At 36.6% G+C, this 18,293-nt stretch overlaps 16 non-coding genes across 16 annotated transcripts; all 16 read right to left on the bottom strand.

Moving 5' to 3' along the window:
* Positions 1-10,810: 10,810 nt before the first annotated feature.
* On the bottom strand, positions 10,811-10,884 carry trnat-agu (transfer RNA threonine (anticodon AGU)). The gene has a single exon. It is a non-coding gene; the product is annotated as a tRNA-Thr (tRNA).
* Positions 10,885-11,164: 280 nt separating this feature from the next.
* Positions 11,165-11,238, bottom strand: trnat-agu (transfer RNA threonine (anticodon AGU)). Its single transcript has one exon. It is a non-coding gene; the product is annotated as a tRNA-Thr (tRNA).
* Positions 11,239-11,880: 642 nt separating this feature from the next.
* trnat-agu (transfer RNA threonine (anticodon AGU)) lies at positions 11,881-11,954 on the bottom strand. The gene has a single exon. It is a non-coding gene; the product is annotated as a tRNA-Thr (tRNA).
* Positions 11,955-12,594: 640 nt separating this feature from the next.
* On the bottom strand, positions 12,595-12,668 carry trnat-agu (transfer RNA threonine (anticodon AGU)). The gene has a single exon. It is a non-coding gene; the product is annotated as a tRNA-Thr (tRNA).
* Positions 12,669-12,949: 281 nt separating this feature from the next.
* trnat-agu (transfer RNA threonine (anticodon AGU)) lies at positions 12,950-13,023 on the bottom strand. The gene has a single exon. It is a non-coding gene; the product is annotated as a tRNA-Thr (tRNA).
* A 292-nt stretch (positions 13,024-13,315) lies between these two features.
* On the bottom strand, positions 13,316-13,389 carry trnat-agu (transfer RNA threonine (anticodon AGU)). The gene has a single exon. It is a non-coding gene; the product is annotated as a tRNA-Thr (tRNA).
* A 280-nt stretch (positions 13,390-13,669) lies between these two features.
* On the bottom strand, positions 13,670-13,743 carry trnat-agu (transfer RNA threonine (anticodon AGU)). Its single transcript has one exon. It is a non-coding gene; the product is annotated as a tRNA-Thr (tRNA).
* Positions 13,744-14,201: 458 nt separating this feature from the next.
* trnat-agu (transfer RNA threonine (anticodon AGU)) lies at positions 14,202-14,275 on the bottom strand. Its single transcript has one exon. It is a non-coding gene; the product is annotated as a tRNA-Thr (tRNA).
* Positions 14,276-14,557: 282 nt separating this feature from the next.
* Positions 14,558-14,631, bottom strand: trnat-agu (transfer RNA threonine (anticodon AGU)). Its single transcript has one exon. It is a non-coding gene; the product is annotated as a tRNA-Thr (tRNA).
* Positions 14,632-15,272: 641 nt separating this feature from the next.
* Positions 15,273-15,346, bottom strand: trnat-agu (transfer RNA threonine (anticodon AGU)). The gene has a single exon. It is a non-coding gene; the product is annotated as a tRNA-Thr (tRNA).
* A 280-nt stretch (positions 15,347-15,626) lies between these two features.
* On the bottom strand, positions 15,627-15,700 carry trnat-agu (transfer RNA threonine (anticodon AGU)). Its single transcript has one exon. It is a non-coding gene; the product is annotated as a tRNA-Thr (tRNA).
* Positions 15,701-16,340: 640 nt separating this feature from the next.
* Positions 16,341-16,414, bottom strand: trnat-agu (transfer RNA threonine (anticodon AGU)). Its single transcript has one exon. It is a non-coding gene; the product is annotated as a tRNA-Thr (tRNA).
* Positions 16,415-16,696: 282 nt separating this feature from the next.
* On the bottom strand, positions 16,697-16,770 carry trnat-agu (transfer RNA threonine (anticodon AGU)). The gene has a single exon. It is a non-coding gene; the product is annotated as a tRNA-Thr (tRNA).
* A 280-nt stretch (positions 16,771-17,050) lies between these two features.
* trnat-agu (transfer RNA threonine (anticodon AGU)) lies at positions 17,051-17,124 on the bottom strand. The gene has a single exon. It is a non-coding gene; the product is annotated as a tRNA-Thr (tRNA).
* Positions 17,125-17,404: 280 nt separating this feature from the next.
* trnat-agu (transfer RNA threonine (anticodon AGU)) lies at positions 17,405-17,478 on the bottom strand. Its single transcript has one exon. It is a non-coding gene; the product is annotated as a tRNA-Thr (tRNA).
* Positions 17,479-17,936: 458 nt separating this feature from the next.
* On the bottom strand, positions 17,937-18,010 carry trnat-agu (transfer RNA threonine (anticodon AGU)). Its single transcript has one exon. It is a non-coding gene; the product is annotated as a tRNA-Thr (tRNA).
* Positions 18,011-18,293: the final 283 nt, after the last annotated feature.

Here is an 18,293-nt window from a genome sequence, read left to right on the forward strand (position 1 = left end):
GCCAAGCCGTAGGTCGTGTGGCCATCCCATAATGATTTCATAACTTCTTTGGGATATCTCCAACACACGTGTTTTGGTTTCGTAACTGTATTTCGAAATATTTTTTTTTGGCCCCATAAGCGATTTTCGGCCCATTCATTTTTTTTACGGGAACGCTCGCCGTGATGTCATCATCGTGGGGGGGGTGATGTTGTCTTTGCCGAAAATTCATTTTCAATTTATCCCAGATGTGTGCCAATTTTGGTGAGTTTTCGGGTATGTGGCGGGGGTCAAATTTGAGCTCAAAGACGCCGTTAGAAACAATAATAATAATTAAAGCCGCAAGCGGCGTTGTATGGCCCGCAGACGCAACCCGCCTTCCACGCCCAACTCTACGCACCACCGTCCTCACCGCCCATGAAAATAAAGGCTAGTCAAAATTGTATTCGGTAATTATGCTAACTATGCTAGCTATGCTAATGTGGCTAAAAGTACTAGCATAGCGATCAGCATCATCAACTGACTCAGAAAAACACATTACCTAAAATGCTAATTATGCTAACTATGCTAGCTATGCTAATGTGGCTAAAAGTGCTAGCATAGCGATCAGCATCATCAACTGACTCAGAAAAACACATTACCAAAAATGCTAATTATGCTAACTATGCTAGCTATGCTAATGTGGCTAAAGTGCTAGCATAGCGATCAGCATCATCAACTGACTCAGAAAAACACATTACCTAAAATGCTAATTATGCTAACTATGCTAGCTATGCTAATGTGGCTGAAAGTGCTAGCATAGCGATCACCATCATCAACTGACTCAGAAAAACACATTCCTCCATTGCTGAGAGCTATATGTCATAAGTTGATAAAAAAACCCACTTTTTCCAAAATGGCGGCTTTTCTGTTGATTTTATCTCCATAGCAACTATTTTGTGTTTTGGTTCCCTTGAGAGGACGAACAGATTGACGTCAGTTTTGGACAAATCGGTAAAAGTAAAATTTTTGTTGTCCTTAGCAACAGGGGTTTTATGCTAACCACGCCCACATTCCTTATATGTCCATATCCAGTGTTTTTCAATGTATTCAGTTTCAGGCATTAATGCATGCATTCAATTTTCACTGTATTGTATTGAAATGCATGGGAGTTATAACAGTGCGCCACTTTGCTAGCTTGCCACGCGCACGCCGTTCAAAATCTACAACTTCTAATTCCAACATTTTCTCCACAGTAGCTTGCCATTGATGCCCAAAAAGTTTCGAGACGATCGAAGAAAATTCCAACGACAAGTTTACGTTTGAATCCAATGGCAAAGGTGTTTTTTATAGAAAATTCAAGATGGCCGCCATTCCCGAGGTCAAAGGTCGACGAAACTCCAGAGGTAATTGTAGACTTATGCTACGGACATGTGAGTCAAATTTCGTGAAAATCGCTCAAAAAAAAGTTCCTTTTTCCATATTGTGTAAAAACGCGAAAATCTCAAAATGGCAGATTTTGGCACAAAATGTCCGCCAAACCGTAGGTCGTGTCGCCATCACGTAATGATTTCAAAACTTTGTTTGGATATACCCGACAAAGTTATCTGGGTTTCGTTAGCCAATTCTTAAAAAAAAAATCAGAAATTTTTTTTTTTAGCCGAGTCAGCACTTTTTTTTGCGATCGTTTTTTGATTACCACGGCCACATTCCTTTATCGATTTTGTCGTATGTGACATCATTTTGTTCAGTGTGGGCCAGGGAATCGCATATTTCAGTTTCAGGCTATTCCGATATAATATGAGCGAGCAAGCTAAAATGGCGACGGTTGCGAATTCGCCACGCGCACGCGTTTCAAATTCTACAACTTCTAATTCCAACATTTTGTCCACAGTAGCTTGCCATTGATGCCCGAGTAGTTTCAAAAAGATCGATAAAAATCCATAGGACGAGTTTTCGTTTGTATCCGTTACTAAAGGTGCTTTTTTATGAAAATTCAAGATGGCCGCCCCTTCCCAAGGTCAAAGGTCAACAAAACTTCTTTGGCAGTTGTAGAATCGTGTTAGTGGCACGTGTATGCAATTTCGTGAAAATCGCTTGAACAAAAGTGTTGTTTTCCCATATTGTGAAAAAACACGAAAATCGCCATTTCTCTGAGTTCGCCACAAAATGGCCGCCAAGCCGTAGGTCGTGTGGCCATCCCATAATGATTTCAAAACTTCTTTAGGATATCTCCAACACCCGTGTTTTGGTTTCGTAACTGTATCTTGAAAAAAAAAAAATCGGCTCCATTTGAGATTTCGGCCCCATTCATTTTTTTTACGGTTTTGCCGACTGTGAGGTCATCGGGTTTGGGGGGGGGGCGTTCACTTCGCCGAAAATTCATTTTGAATTTATCCTAGGTGTGTGCCAATTTTGGTGAGTTTTCGAGTATGTGGCGGGGGTCAAATTTGAGCTCAAAGACGCAGTAAGAAAGAAGAAACGTAATAATAATAATAATAATAATAAAAATGAAACAAAGCAGAAACAATATAGAAGTTTTTGCGGTTAGGATTTCCTATGTATTTCAATGCGGCCTGTCTTTTACTATAGGCTGGGCAGGTCTTTTTGGCTTTAAACCCTTCTTTTGAGGGCTTTTTGGGGCTTTTTCGTGTTATTGTCGTCATTTTTGCGATTACAAATTTGACGTTTTTGCGTTGGTGTTGTGCGTGTGTGTGTGTATTTTTGTTGTGTTACACAATTTTCGTGTCGTTTTGTGCTTTGGGCGACTTTTGACCCCATTTTTTGGCGTTTTGACGCGTTTTTTTTGACGTTTTGGACTTTTTGAGTGTTCGACCCTCGTACCAGTTACAATATGGTCCTTGCACTCTGTGAGTGCTGCGGGCCATAATAATAAAAAAACATTCGAAAAACAATATAGAAGTTTTTGCAGTCAGGTGGCTTATGTATTTCAATGCGGCCTGTCTTTTACTATAGGCTGGGCATGTCTTTTTGGCTTTAAACCCGTTCTTTGAGGGCTTTTTGGGGCTTTTTTGGTTTTTTGTCGTCATTTTTGCGACTACAATTTTGACGTTTGTGCGTTGGTGTTGTGCGTGTGTGTGTGTATTTTTGTTGCGTTACACAATTGTCGTGTCATTTTGTGCTTTGGGCGACTTTTGACCCCATTTTTTGGCGTTTTGACGCGTTTTTTTGACGTTTTGGACTTTTTGAGTGTTCGACCCTCGTACCAGTTACAATATGGTCCTTGCAGTCTATGACTGCTGCGGGCCATAATTAAAGCCGCAAGCGGCGTTGTATGGCCCGCAGACGCAACCCGCCTCCACGCCCAACTCTACGCACCACCGCTGACCTCACCGCCCTCACAGCCCGCAAATTAAAAGCTAGTAAAGGCTGGATTTGCTAATTATGCTGACAATGCTAACTATGCTAGTGTGGCTAAAAGTGCTAGCATTGCGATCAGCATCATCAACTGACTCAGAAAAACACATTATCTAAAATGCTAATTATGCTAACTATGCTAGCTACGCTAATGTGGCTTAAAGTGCTAGCATTGCGATCAGCATCATCAATGGACTCATAAAAATACATTACCTAAAATGCTAATTATGCTAACTATGCTAGCTATGCTAATGTGGCTAAAAGTGCTAGCATAGCGATCAGCATCATCAACTGACTCAGAAAAACACATTACCTAAAATGCTAATTATGCTAACTATGCTAGCTATGCTAATGTGGCTAAAAGTGCTAGCATAGCGATCAGCATCATCAACTGACTCACAAAAACACATTACTAAAAATGCTAATTATGCTAACTATGCTAGCTATGCTAATGTGGCTAAAAGTGCTAGCATAGCGATCAGCATCATTAACTGACTCAGAAAAACACATTACCTAAAATGCTAAATATGCTAACTATGCTAGTTATGCTAACATAGCTAAAAGTGCTAGCATAGCGATCAGCATCATCAACTGACTCGGAAAAACACATTACCTAAAATGCTAATTATGCTAACTATGCTAGCTATGATAATGTGGCTAAAATTGCTAGCATAGCGAGCAGCATCGTCAACTGACTCAGAAAAACACATTCCTCCATTGGTGAGAGTTATATGCCATAAGTTGATAAAAAAACCCACTTTTTCCAAAATGGCGGCTTTTTGGTTTATTTTATCTCCATAGCAACCATTTTATGTTTTGGTCCCCTCTGGAGGACGAACAGATTGACGTCAGTTTCGGACAAATCGGTAAAAGTAAACTTTTTGTCGTCCTTAGCAACAGTGGTTTCATGCTAGCCACGCCCACATTCCTTATATGTCCATATCCAGTGTTTTTCAATGTATTCAGTTTAAGGCATTAATGCATGCATTCAAATTTCACAGTGGTCCATTAAAAAACATAGGAGTTATAACAGTGCGCCACTTTGCTAGCTCGCCACGCGCACGCCGTTCAAAATCTACAACTTCTAATTACAACATTTTTTCAACAGTAGCTTGCCATTGATGGCCAAAATGTTTCGCAACGATCGATAAAAATTCCAACGACAAGTTTACGTTTGAATCCAATGGCAAAGGAGTTTTTTATAGAAAATTCAAGATGGCCGCCTTTTCCCGAGGTCAAAAGTCGACGAAACTCCAGAGGTAATTGTAGACTTATGGTATGGACATGCGAGTCAAATTTCGTGAAAATCGCTCGAAAAAAAGTTCATTTTTTCATATTGTGTAAAAACGCGAAAAACGCAAAATGGCAGATTTTGGCACAAAATGGCCGCCAAACCGTAGGTCGGGTCGCCATTACGTAATGATTTTAAAACTTTGTTTGGATATACCTGACAAAGTTATCTGGCTTTCGCTAGCTGATTCTTAAAAAAAAAATCCGAAATTTTTTTTTTTTTTGCCGAGTCAGCACTTTTTTTTGCGATCGTTTTTTGATTACCACGGCCACATTCCTTTATCGATTTTGTCCTATGTGACATCGTTTTGTTCAGTGTGGGCCAGGGTATCGCATATTTCAGTTTCAGGCTATTCCGATAAAATATGTGCGAGCTAGCTAAAATGGCGACGGTTGCGAATTCGCCACGCGCACGCGTTTCAAATTCTACAACTTCTAATTCCAACATTTTGTCCACAGTAGCTTGCCATTGATGCCCAAGAAGTTTCAAAAAGATCGATAAAAATCCCTAGGACGAGTTTTTTTTGTATCCGTTACTAAAGGTGCTTTTTTTGGAAAATTCAAGATGGCCGCCCCTTCCCAAGGTCAAAGGTCAACAAAACTTCTTTGGTAGTTGTAAAATCGTGTTTGTGGCATGTGTATGCAATTTCGTGAAAATCGCTTAAACAAAAGTGTCGTTTTCCCATATTGTCAAAAAACACGAAAATCGCCATTTCTCTGAGTTCGTCACAAAATGGCCGCCAAGCCGTAGGTCGTGTGGCCATCCCATAATGATTTCATAACTTCTTTGGGATATCTCCAACACGCGTGTTTTGGTTTCGTAACTATATTTCAAAATATTTTTTTTTGGCCCCATAAGCGATTTTCGGCCCATTCATTTTTTTTACGGGAACGCTCGCTGTGATGTCATCGACTTCGGGGGGGTGGCGTTCTCTTTGACGAAAATTCATTTTCAATTTATCCTAGGTGTGTGCCAATCTTGGTGAGTTTTCGGGTATGTGGCGGGGGTCAAATTTGCGATCTACGGATCCGTTAGAAACGGGAAGAATAATAATAATTAAAGCCGCAAGCGGCGTTGTATGGCCCGCAGACGCAACCCGCCTTCCACGCCCAATTCTACCCAACACCGCGGCCCTCTCCGCCCTCACCGCCCACAAATTAAAAGCTAGTCAAGGCTGGATTTGCTAATAATGCTAACAATGCTAACTATGCTAATGTGACTAGAAGTCCTAGCATAGCGATCAGCATAATCAACTCTCTCAGAAAAACACATTACCTAAAATGCTAATTATGCTAACTATGCTAGCTATGCTAATGTGGCTAAAAGTGCTAGCATTGCGATCAGCATCATCAACTGACTCAAAAAAACACATTTCCTAAAATGCTAATTATGCTAACTATGCTAGCTATGCTAATGTGGCTAAAATTGCTAGCATAGCGATCAGCATCATCAACTGACTCAGAAAAACACATTACCTAAAATGCTAATTATGCTAACTATGCTAACTATGCTAATGTGGCTAAAAGTGCTAGCATAGCAATCAGCATCTTTAACTGACTCAGAAAAACACATTACCTAAAATGCTAAATATGCTAACTATGCTAGCTATGCTAACATAGCTAAAAGTGCTAGCATAGCGATCAGCATCATCAACTGACTCAAAAAAACACATTTCCTAAAATGCTAATTATGCTAACTATGCTAGCTATGCTAATGTGGTTAAAATTGCTAGCATAGCGATCAGCATTATCAACTGACATTCCTACATTGGTGAGAGTTATATGTCATAAGTTGCTAAAAAGCCCACTTTTTCCAAAATGGCGGCTTTTCTGTTGATTTTATCTCCATAGCAACCATTTTATGTTTTGGTCCCCTTGGGAGGACGAACAGATTGACGTCAGTTTCGGACAAATCGGTAAAAGTAAACTTTTTGTCGTCCCTAGCAACAGTGGTTTTATGCTAACCACGCCCACATTCCTTATATGTCCATATCCAGTGTTTTTCAATGTATTCAGTTTCAGGCATTAATGCATGCATTCAATTTTCACTGTTTAGTATTGAAATGCATGGGAGTTATAACAGTGCGCCACTTTGCTAGCTCGCCACGCGCACGCCGTTCAAAATCTACAACTTCTAATTCCAACATTTTTTCCACAGTAGCTTGCCATTGATGCCCAAAAAGTTTCGAGACAATCGATGAAAATTCCAACGACAAGTTTACGTTTGAATCTGGTGGTAAAGGTGTTTTTTATAGAAAATTCAAGATGGCCGCCTTTTCCCGAGGTCAAAGGTCAACGAAACTCCAGAGGTGATTGTAGACTTACGCTATGGACATGCACGTCAAATTTCGTGAAAATCGCTCGAAAAAAAGTTCATTTTTCTATATTGTGTAAAAACGCGAAAAACTCAAAATGGCAGATTTTGGCACAAAATGGCCGCCAACCCGTAGGTTGTGTCGCCATCACGTAATGATTTCAAAACTTTCTTTGGATATACCCGACAAAGTTATCTGGGTTTCGTTAGCCGATTCTTAAAAATAAAATCCGAAAAAAAAAATTTTTTGTCGAGTCAGCACTTTTTTTTGCGATCGTTTTTTGTTTACCACGGCCACATTCCTTTATCGATTTTGTCGTGTGTGACATCATTTTGTCCAGTGTGGGCCAGGGTATCGCATATTTCAGTTTCAGGCTATTCCGATAAAATATGTGCGAGATAGCTAAAATGGCGACGGTTGCGAATTCGCCATGTGCACGCGTTTCAAATTCTACAACTTCTAATTCCAACATTTTGTCCACAGTAGTTTGCCATTGATGCCCGAGAAGTTTCAAAAAGATCGATAAAAATCCCTAGGACGAGTTTTTGTTTGTATCCGTTACTAAAGGTGCTTTTTTATGAATATTCAAGATGTCCGCCCCTTTCCAAGGTCAAAGGTCAACAAAACTTCTTTGGTAGTTGTAGAATAGTGTTTTTGGCACGTGTATGCAATTTCGTGAAAATCGCTTGAACAAAAGTGTCGTTTTCCCATATTGTGAAAAAACACGAAAATCGCCATTTCTCTGATTTCGCCACAAAATGGCCGCCAAGCCGTAAGTCGTGTGGCCATCCCATAATAATTTCATAACTTCTTTGGGATATCTCCAACATGCGTGTTTTGGTTTCGTTGCTCTAATTTGAAATATTTTTTTTTGGCCCCATAAGCAATTTTCGGCCCATTCATTTTTTTGACGGGATCGCTCGCTGTGATGTCATCGACTTCGGGGGGGTGGCGTTCTCTTTGCCGAAAATTCATTTTGAATTTATCCTAGGTGTGTGCCAATTTTGGTGAGTTTTCGGGTATGTGGCGGGGGTCAAATTTTCGCTCAAAGTGGAAGAAAGAAAGAAGAAGAATAAAAATAATAATGAAACGAAGCAGAAACAATATAGAAGTTTTTGCGGTTAGGATTTCCCATGTATTTCAATGAGGCCTGTCTTTTACTATAGGCTGGGCATGTCTTTTTGGCTTTAAACCCGTTCTTTGAGGGCTTTTTGGGGCTTTTTTGTGTTTTTGTCGTCATTTTTGCGACTACAAATTTGTCGTTTGTGTGGTGGTGTTGTGCGTGTGTGTGTGTATTTTTGTTGCGTTACACAATTGTCGTCTCGTTGTCTGCTTTGGGCGACTTTTGACCCCATTTTTTGGCTTTTGACGCGTTTTTTTGACGTTTTGGACTTTTTGAGTGTTCGACCCTCGTACCAGTTACAATATGGTCCTTGCAGTCTATGACTGCTGCGGGCCATAATAATAAACATTCGAAAAACAATATAGAAGTTTTTGCGGTTAGGATTTCCTATGTATTTCAATGCGGCCTGTCTTTTACTATAGGCTGGGCATGTCTTTTTGGCTTTAAACCTGTCTTTTGAGGGCTTTTTGGGGCTTTTTTGTGTTTTTGTCGTCATTTTTGCGACTTCAATTTTTACGTTTTTGCGTTGGTGTTGTGCGTGTGTGTGTCTATTTTTGTTGCGTTACACAATTGTCGTGTTTTTTTGTGCTTTGGGCGACTTTTGACCCCATTTTTGGGCGTTTTAACGCGTTTTTTTGACGTTTTGGACCTTTTTGAGTGTTCGACCCTCGTACCAGTTACAATATGGTCCTTGCACTCTGTGAATGCTGCGGGCCATAATAATAATAATGAAACGAAGCAGAAACAATATAGAAGTTTTTGCAGTCAGGTGGCCTATGTATTTCAATGCGGCCTGTCTTTTACTATAGGCTGGGCATGTCTGTTTGGCTTTAAACCCGTCTTTTGAGGGCTTTTTGGGGCTTTTTTTGGTTTTTGTCGTCATTTTTGCGACTACAATTTTGACGTTTGTGCGTTGGTGTTGTGCGTGTGTGTGTGTATTTTTGTTGCGTTACACAATTGTCGTGTCGTTGTGTGCTTTGGGCGACTTTTGACCCCATTTTTTGGCGTTTGGACGCGTTTTTTTGACGTTTTGGACCTTTTTGAGTGTTCGACCCTCGTACCAGTTACAATATGGTCCTTGCAGTCTATGACTGCTGCGGGCCATAATAATAATAATAATGAAACAAAGCAGAAACAATATAGAAGTTTTTGCAGTCAGGTGGCCTATGTATTTCAATGCGGCCTGTCTTTTACTATAGGCTGGGCATGTGTTTTTGGCTTTAAACCCGTCTTTTGAGGGCTTTTTGGGGCTTTTTTGGGTTTTTGTCGTCGGTTTTGCGACAACAATTTTGTCGTTTTTGCGTTGGTGTTGTGCGTGTGTGTGTGTATTTTTGTTGCGTTACACAATTGTCGTGTCGTTGTGTGCTTTGGGCGACTTTTGACCCCATTTTTTGGCGTTTTGACGCGTTTTTTTGACGTTTTGGACCTTTTTGAGTGTTCGACCCTCGTACCAGTTACAATATGGTCCTTGCACTCTGTGAGTGCTGCGGGCCATAATGAAACAAAGCAGAAACAATATAGAAGTTTTTGCAGTCAGGTGGCCTATGTATTTCAATGCGGCCTGTCTTTTACTATAGGCTGGGCATGTCTTTTTGGCTTTCAACCTGTCTTTTGAGGGCTTTTTGGGGCTTTTTTGTGTTTTTGTCGTCATTTTTGCGACTACAATTTTGACGTTTGTGCGGGTGTGTTGTGCGTGTGTGTGTATATTTTTGTTGCGTTACACAATTGTCATGTCGTTGTGTGCTTTGGGTGACTTTTGACCCAATTTTTTGGCGTTTTGACGCGTTTTTTTGACGTTTTGGACTTTTTGAGTGTTCGACCCTCGTAGCAGTTACAATATGGTCCTTGCAGTCTATGACTGCTGCGGGCCATAATAATAATAATAAACATTCGAAAAACAATATAGAAGTTTTTGCGGTTAGGATTTCCTATGTATTTCAATGCGGCCTGTCTTTTACTATAGGCTGGGCATGTCTTTTTGGCTTTAAACCTGTCTTTTGAGGGCTTTTTGGGGCTTTTTTGTGTTTTTGTCGTCATTTTTGCGACTACAATTTTTACGTTTTTGCGTTGGTGTTGTGCGTGTGTGTGTGTATTTTTGTTGCGTTACACAATTGTCGTGTTGTTTTGTGCTTTGGGCGACTTTTGACCCCATTTTTTGGCGTTTGGACGCGTTTTTTTGACGTTTTGGACCTTTTTGAGTGTTCGACCCTCGTACCAGTTACAATATGGTCCTTGCAGTCTATGACTGCTGCGGGCCATAATAATGAAACGAAGCAGAAACAATATAGAAGTTTTTGCAGTCAGGTGGCCTATGTATTTCAATGCGGCCTGTCTTTTACTATAGGCTGGGCATGTCTTTTTGGCTTTAAACCCGTCGTTTGAGGGCTTTTTGAGGCGTTTTCGTGTTTTTGTCGTCATTTTTGCGACTACAATTTTGTCGTTTGTGCGGTGTTGTTGTGCGTGTGTGTGTCTATTTTTGTTGCGTTACACAATTGTCGTGTCGTTTTGTGCTTTGGGCGACTTTTGACCCCATTTTTTGGCGTTTTGACGCGTTTTTTTGACGTTTTGGACTTTCTGAGTGTTCGACCCTCGTACCAGTTACAATATGGTCCTTGCAGTCTATGACTGCTGCGGGCCATAATAATCAAGGATTTCCCATTATTGGAATTTCCTCTACCAGAATAATGTTCTTATCAGACTTCAATATTGTCTGATATGCTGGTACATATGTGATACTTTTCTTAAGAGGCACTGCTGGGATTTGGACCCAGGATCTCCTGTTTACTAGACAGGCGCTTTAACCAACTAAGCCACAGAGCCTGCTCATTATGATGTAAATGGTTTTTCACAATCGTTGAATACATCAAATGATTTTAAGTTTTTTTCTTTGGTATAGGTTCATTTTAAGGTAAATCTGCGTGTTTTCTAATGTTTTTTGGAATGTCTTATTAATATTTTTGAAAAAATTAAAGTAAACAAAAAATAAAAATAAAAGAATCAATGATTTTCCATTATTGGAATTTTTCTCTACCAGGATGATGTTTTTATCAGACTTTGATATGGACCAACATACTGGCGCATATGTGATACTTTTCTTAAGAGGCACTGCTGGGATTTGGACCCAGGATCTCCTGTTTACTAGACAGGCGCTTTAACCATCTAAGCCACAGCGCCTGCTAATTATGATGTAAATGGTTTTTCACAATCGTTGAATACATCAAATGATTTTAAATATTTTATCTTTGGTATGCGTTCATTTTAAGGCAAATCTGCCTGTTTTCTAATGTTTTTTGGAATGTCTTATTAATATTGTTGAAAAAATTAAAGTAAGCAAAAAATAAAAATAAAATAATTAATGATTTTCCATTATTGGAATTTTTCTCTACCAGGATGATGTTTTTAATCAGACTTTGATATGGACCAACATACTGGTGTATATGTGATACTTTTCTTAAGAGGCACTGCTGGGATTTGGACTGAGGATCTCCTGTTTACTAGACAGGCGCTTTAACCAACTAAGCCACAGCGCCTGCTAATTATGATGTAAATGGTTTTTCACAATCGTTGAAGACATCAAATGTTTTTAAGTTTTTTTCTTTGGTATAAGTTCTTTTTCAGGTAAATCTGCCTGGATTCTAATGTTTTTTTGGAATGTCTTATTAAACTTTTAGAATAAATAAAGTAAGCAAAAAAAAAAAAAAAAAAAAGAAATAATCAATGATTTTCCATTATTGGAATTTTCTCTACCAGAAAAATGTTCTTATCAGACTTTAATATTGTCCTATATGCTGGTACATATGTGATACTTTTCTTAAGAGGCACTGCTGGGATTTGGACCCAGGATCTCCTGTTTACTAGACAGGCGCTTTAACCAACTAAGCCACAGCGCCTGCTAATTATGATGTAAATGGTTTTTCACAATCGTTGAATACATGAAATGATTTTACATTTTTTTTTCTTTGGTATACGTTCATTTTAAGGTAAATCTGCCTGTTTTCTAATGTTTTTTGGAATGTCTTATTAATCTTTTTGAAAAAATTAAAGTAAGCAAAAAAAATAAAAAATAAGAAATAATCATTGATTTTCCAATATTGGAACTTTCTATACCAGGATAATGTTCTTATCAGACTTCAATATTGACTGATGTGCTGGTATTTATGTGATACTTTTCTTAAGAGGCACTGCTGGGATTTGGACTGAGGATCTCCTGTTTACTAGACAGGCGCTTTAACCAACTAAGCCACAGCGCCTGCTAATTATGATGTAAATGGTTTTTCACAATCGTTGAATACATCAAATGATTTTAAATTTTTTATCTTTGGTATACGTTCATTTTAAGGCAAATCTGCCTGTTTTCTAATGTTTTTTGGAATGTCTTATTAATATTTTTGAAAAAATTAAAGTAAGCAAAAAATAAAAATAAAAGAATCAATGATTTTCCATTATTGGAATTTTCTCTACCAGGATGATGTTTTTATCAGACTTTGATATGGACCAACATACTGGTGCATATGTGATACTTTTTTTAAGAGGCACTGCTGGGATTTGGACCCAGGATCTCCTGTTTACTAGACAGGCGCTGTAACCAACTAAACCACAGCGCCTGCTAATTATGATGTAAATGGTTTTCACAATCGTTGAATACATGAAATGATTTTAAGTTTTTTTTCTTTGGTATAGGTTCATTTTAAGGTAAATCTGCCTGTTTTCTAATGTTTTTTTGGAATGTCTTATTAATCTTTTAGAAAAAATAAAGTAAGCAAAAAAAAAAAAAAAGAAATAATCAATGATTTTCCATTATTGGAATTTTCTCTACCAGAATAATGTTCTTATCAGACTTCAATATTGTCCTATATGCTGGTACATATGTGATACTTTTCTTAAGAGGCACTGCTGGGATTTGGACCCAGGATCTCCTGTTTACTAGACAGGCGCTTTAACCAACTAAGCCACAGCGCCTGCTAATTGTGATGTAAATGGTTTTTCACAATCGTTGAATACATTAAATGATTTTAAGTTTTTTTCTTTGGTGTACGTTCATTTTAAGATAAAACTGCCTGTTTTCTAATATTTATTTGGAATGTCTTATTAATCTTTTTAAGAAAATTAACGTAAGCAAAAAATAAATAAAAAAAATAATTAGAAACAATCAAGGATTTTCCATTATTGGAATTTTCTCTACCAGGATGATGTTTTTATCAGACTTTGATATGGACCAACATACTGGTGCATATGTGATACTTTTTTTAAGAGGCACTGCTGGGATTTGGACCCAGGATCTCCTGTTTACTAGACAGGCGCTGTAACCAACTAAGCCACAGCGCCTGCTAATTATGATGTAACTGGTTTTTCACAATCGTTGAATACATGAAATGATTTTACATTTTTTTTCTTTGGTATACGTTCATTTTAAGGTAAATCTGCCTGTTTTCTAATGTTTTTTGGAATGTCTTATTAATATTTTTGAAAAAATTAAAGTAAGCAAAAAATAAAAATAAAAGAATCAATGATTTTCCATTATTGGAATTTTCTCTACCAAGATGATGTTTTAATCAGACTTTGATATGGACCAACATACTGGTGCATATATGATACTTTTCTTAAGAGGCACTGCTGGGATTTGGACCCAGGATCTCCTGTTTACTAGACAGGCGCTTTAACCAACGAAGCCACAGCGCCTGCTAATTATGATGTAAATGGTTTTTCACAATCGTTGAATACATCAAATGATTTTAAATTTTTTATCTTTGGTATAGGTTCATTTTAAGGCAAATCTGCCTGTTTTCTAATGTTTTTTGGAATGTCTTATTAATATTGTTGAAAAAATTAAAGTAAGCAAAAAATAAAAATAAAAGAATCAATGATTTTCCATTGTTGGAATTTTTCTCTACCAGGATGATGTTTTTAATCAGACTTTGATATGGACCAACATACTGGTGCATATGTGATGATTATGTTATGTTTTTTGTAATGTCTTATTAATCTTTTTTTAAAAATGAAAGAAAGCAAAAAAGAAAAAACATAATAAGAAATAATCAAGGATTTCCCATTATTGGAATTTCCTCTACCAGAATAATGTTCTTATCAGACTTCAATATTGTCTGATATGCTGGTACATATGTGATACTTTTCTTAAGAGGCACTGCTGGGATTTGGACCCAGGATCTCCTGTTTACTAGACAGGCGCTTTAACCAACTAAGCCACAGAGCCTGCTCATTATGATGTAAATGGTTTTTCACAATCGTTGAATACATCAAATGATTTTAAGTTTTTTTCTTTGGTATACGTTCATTTTAAGGTAAATCTGCCTGTTTTCTAATGTTTTTTGGAATGTCTTATTAATCCTTTTTTGAAAAAATTAAAGTAAGCAAAAAATAAAAATAAAAGAATCAATGATTTTCCATTATTGGAATTTTTCTCTACCAGGATGATGTTTTTATCAGACTTTGATATGGACCAACATACTGGCGCATATGTGATACTTTTCTTAAGAGGCACTGCTGGGATTTGGACCCAGGATCTCCTGTTTACTAGACAGGCGCTTTAACCAACTAAGCCACAGCGCCTGCTAATTATGATGTAAATGGTTTTTCACAATCGTTGAACACATCAAATGATTTTAAGTTTTTTTCTTTGGTATAGGTTCATTTTAAGGTAAATCTGCGTGTTTTCTAATGTTTTTTGGAATGTCTTATTAATCTTTTTGAAAAAATTAAAGTAAGCAAAAAAAATAAAAAATAAGAAATAATCAAGGATTTTCCATTATTGGAATTTCCTCTACCAGAATTATGTTCTTATCAGACTTCAATATTGTCTGATATGCTGGTACATATGTGATACTTTTCTTAAGAGTCACTGCTGGGATTTGGACCCAGGATCTCCTGTTTACTAGACAGAAGCTTTAACCAACTAAGCCAAAGAGCCTGCTCATTATGATGTAAATGGTTTTTCACAATCGTTGAATACATGAAATGATTTTAAGTTTTTTTCTTTGGTATAGGTTCATTTTAAGGTAAATCTCCCTTTTTTCTAATGTTTTTTGGAATGTCTTATTAATCTTTTTGAAAAGATTAAAGTAAGCAAAAAAAGAAAAAAAAAGAAATAATCATTGATTTTCCATTATTGGAATTTTCTATACCAGGATAATGTTCTTCTCAGACTTCAATATTGACTGATGTGCTGGTATTTATGTGATACTTCTCTTAAGAGGCACTGCTGGGATTTGGACCCAGGATCTCCTGTTTACTAGACAGGCGCTTTAACCAACTAAGCCACAGCGCCTGCTAATTGTGATGTAAATGGTTTTTCACAATCGTTGAATACATTAAATGATTTTAAGTTTTTTTCTTTGGTGTACGTTCATTTTAAGATAAAACTGCCTGTTTTCTAATATTTATTTGGAATGTCTTATTAATATTTTTGAAAAAATTAAAGTAAGCAAAAAATAAAAATAAAAGAATCAATGATTTTCCATTATTGGAATTTTCTCTACCAGGATGATGTTTTTATCAGACTTTGATATGGACCAACATACTGGTGCATATATGATACTTTTCTTAAGAGGCACTGCTGGGATTTGGACCCAGGATCTCCTGTTTACTAGACAGGCGCTTTAACCAACTAAGCCACAGCGCCTGCTAATTATGATGTAAATGGTTTTTCACAATCGTTGAATACATCAAATGATTTTTTTTCTTTGGTATACGTTCATTTTCAGGTAAATCTGCCTAGTTTCTAATGTTTTTTTGGAATGTCTTACTAATCTTTTAGAAAAAAATAAAGTAAGCAAAAAAAAAAAAAGAAAGAAAGAAATATATGAATGATTTTCCATTATTGGAATTTTTTCTACCAGGATGATGTTTTTATCAGACTTTGATATGGACCAACATACTGGTGCATATGTGATACTTTTTTTAAGAGGCACTGCTGGGATTTGGACCCAGGATCTCCTGTTTACTAGACATGCTCTTTAACCAACTAAGCCACAGCGCCTGCTAATTATGATGTAAATGGTTTTTCACAATCGTTGAATACATCAAATGATTTTACATTTTTTTTCTTTGGTATACGTTCATTTTAAGGTAAATCTGCCTGTTTTCTAATGTTTTTTGGAATGTCATCAATCTTTTTGAAAAAATTAAAGTAAGCAAAAAAAATAAAAAATAAGAAATAATCATTGATTTTCCAATATTGGAACTTTCTATACCAGGATAATGTTCTTATCAGACTTCAATATTGACTGATGTGCTGGTATTTATGTGATACTTTTTTTATGAGGCACTGCTGGGATTTGGACCCAGGATCTCCTGTTTACTAGACAGGCGCTTTAACCAACTAAGCCACAGCGCCTGCTAATTATGATTTAAATGGTTTTTCACAATCGTTGAATACATCAAATGATTTTAAATTTTTTATCTTTGGTATACGTTCATTTTATGGCAAATCTGCCTGTTTTCTAATGTTTTTTGGAATGTCTTATTAATATTGTTGAAAAAATTAAAGTAAGCAAAAAATAAAAATAAAGTAATTAATGATTTTCCATTATTGGAATTTTTCTCTACCAGGATGATGTTTTTAATCACACTTTGATATGAACCAACATACTGGTGCATATGTTACACTTTTCTTAAGAGGCACTGCTGGGATTTGGACCCAGGATCTCCTGTTTACTAGACAGGCACTTTAACCAACTAAGCCACAGCGCCTGCTAATTGTGATGTAAATGGTCTTTCACAATCGTTGAATACATCATATGATTTTAAATTTTTTTCTTTGGTATACGTTCATTTTAAGGCAAATCTGTCTGTTTTCTAATGTTTTTTGGAATGTCTTATTAATATTGTTGAAAAAATTAAAGTAAGCAAAAAATAAAAATAAAGTTATCAATGATTTTCTGTTATTGGAATTTTTCTCTACCAGGATGATGTTTTTATCAGACTTTGATATGGACCAACATAGTGGTGCATATGTGATACTTTTCTTAAGAGGCACTGCTGGGATTTGGACCCAGGATCTCCTGTTTACTAGACAGGCGCTTTAACCAACTAAGCCACAGCGCCTGCTAATTATGATGTAAATGGTTTTTCACAATCGTTGAATACATCAAATGATTTTACATTTTTTTTCTTTGGTATACGTTCATTTTAAGGTAAATCTGCCTGTTTTCTAATGTTTTTTGGAATGTCTTATTAATATTTTTGAAAAAATTAAAGTAAGCAAAAAATAAAAATAAAAGAATCAATGATTTTCCATTATTGGAATTTTCTCTACCAAGATGATGTTTTAATCAGACTTTGATATGGACCAACATACTGGTGCATATATGATACTTTTCTTAAGAGGCACTGCTGGGATTTGGACCCAGGATCTCCTGTTTACTAGACAGGCGCTTTAACCAACGAAGCCACAGCGCCTGCTAATTATGATGTAAATGGTTTTTCACAATCGTTGAATACATCAAATGATTTTAAATTTTTTATCTTTGGTATAGGTTCATTTTAAGGCAAATCTGCCTGTTTTCTAATGTTTTTTGGAATGTCTTATTAATATTGTTGAAAAAATTAAAGTAAGCAAAAAATAAAAATAAAAGAATCAATGATTTTCCATTGTTGGAATTTTTCTCTACCAGGATGATGTTTTTAATCAGACTTTGATATGGACCAACATACTGGTGCATATGTGATGATTATGTTATGTTTTTTGTAATGTCTTATTAATCTTTTTTTAAAAATGAAAGAAAGCAAAAAAGAAAAAACATAATAAGAAATAATCAAGGATTTCCCATTATTGGAATTTCCTCTACCAGAATAATGTTCTTATCAGACTTCAATATTGTCTGATATGCTGGTACATATGTGATACTTTTCTTAAGAGGCACTGCTGGGATTTGGACCCAGGATCTCCTGTTTACTAGACAGGCGCTTTAACCAACTAAGCCACAGCGCCTGCTAATTATGATGTAAATGGTTTTTCACAATCGTTGAACACATCAAATGATTTTAAGTTTTTTTCTTTGGTATAGGTTCATTTTAAGGTAAATCTGCGTGTTTTCTAATGTTTTTTGGAATGTCTTATTAATCTTTTTGAAAATTAAAGTAAGCAAAAAATAAATAAATAAATAATTAGAAATAATCAATGATATTCCATTATTGGAATTTTTCACTACCAGGATGATGTTTTTATCAGACTTTGATATGGACCAACATACTGGTGCATATGTGATACTTTT

Source organism: Oryzias latipes, chromosome 15 (assembly GCF_053564925.1).
Source record: "Oryzias latipes strain Hd-rR chromosome 15, Olatipes_Hd-rR_3.1".
Lineage (NCBI taxonomy): Eukaryota > Metazoa > Chordata > Actinopteri > Beloniformes > Adrianichthyidae > Oryzias > Oryzias latipes.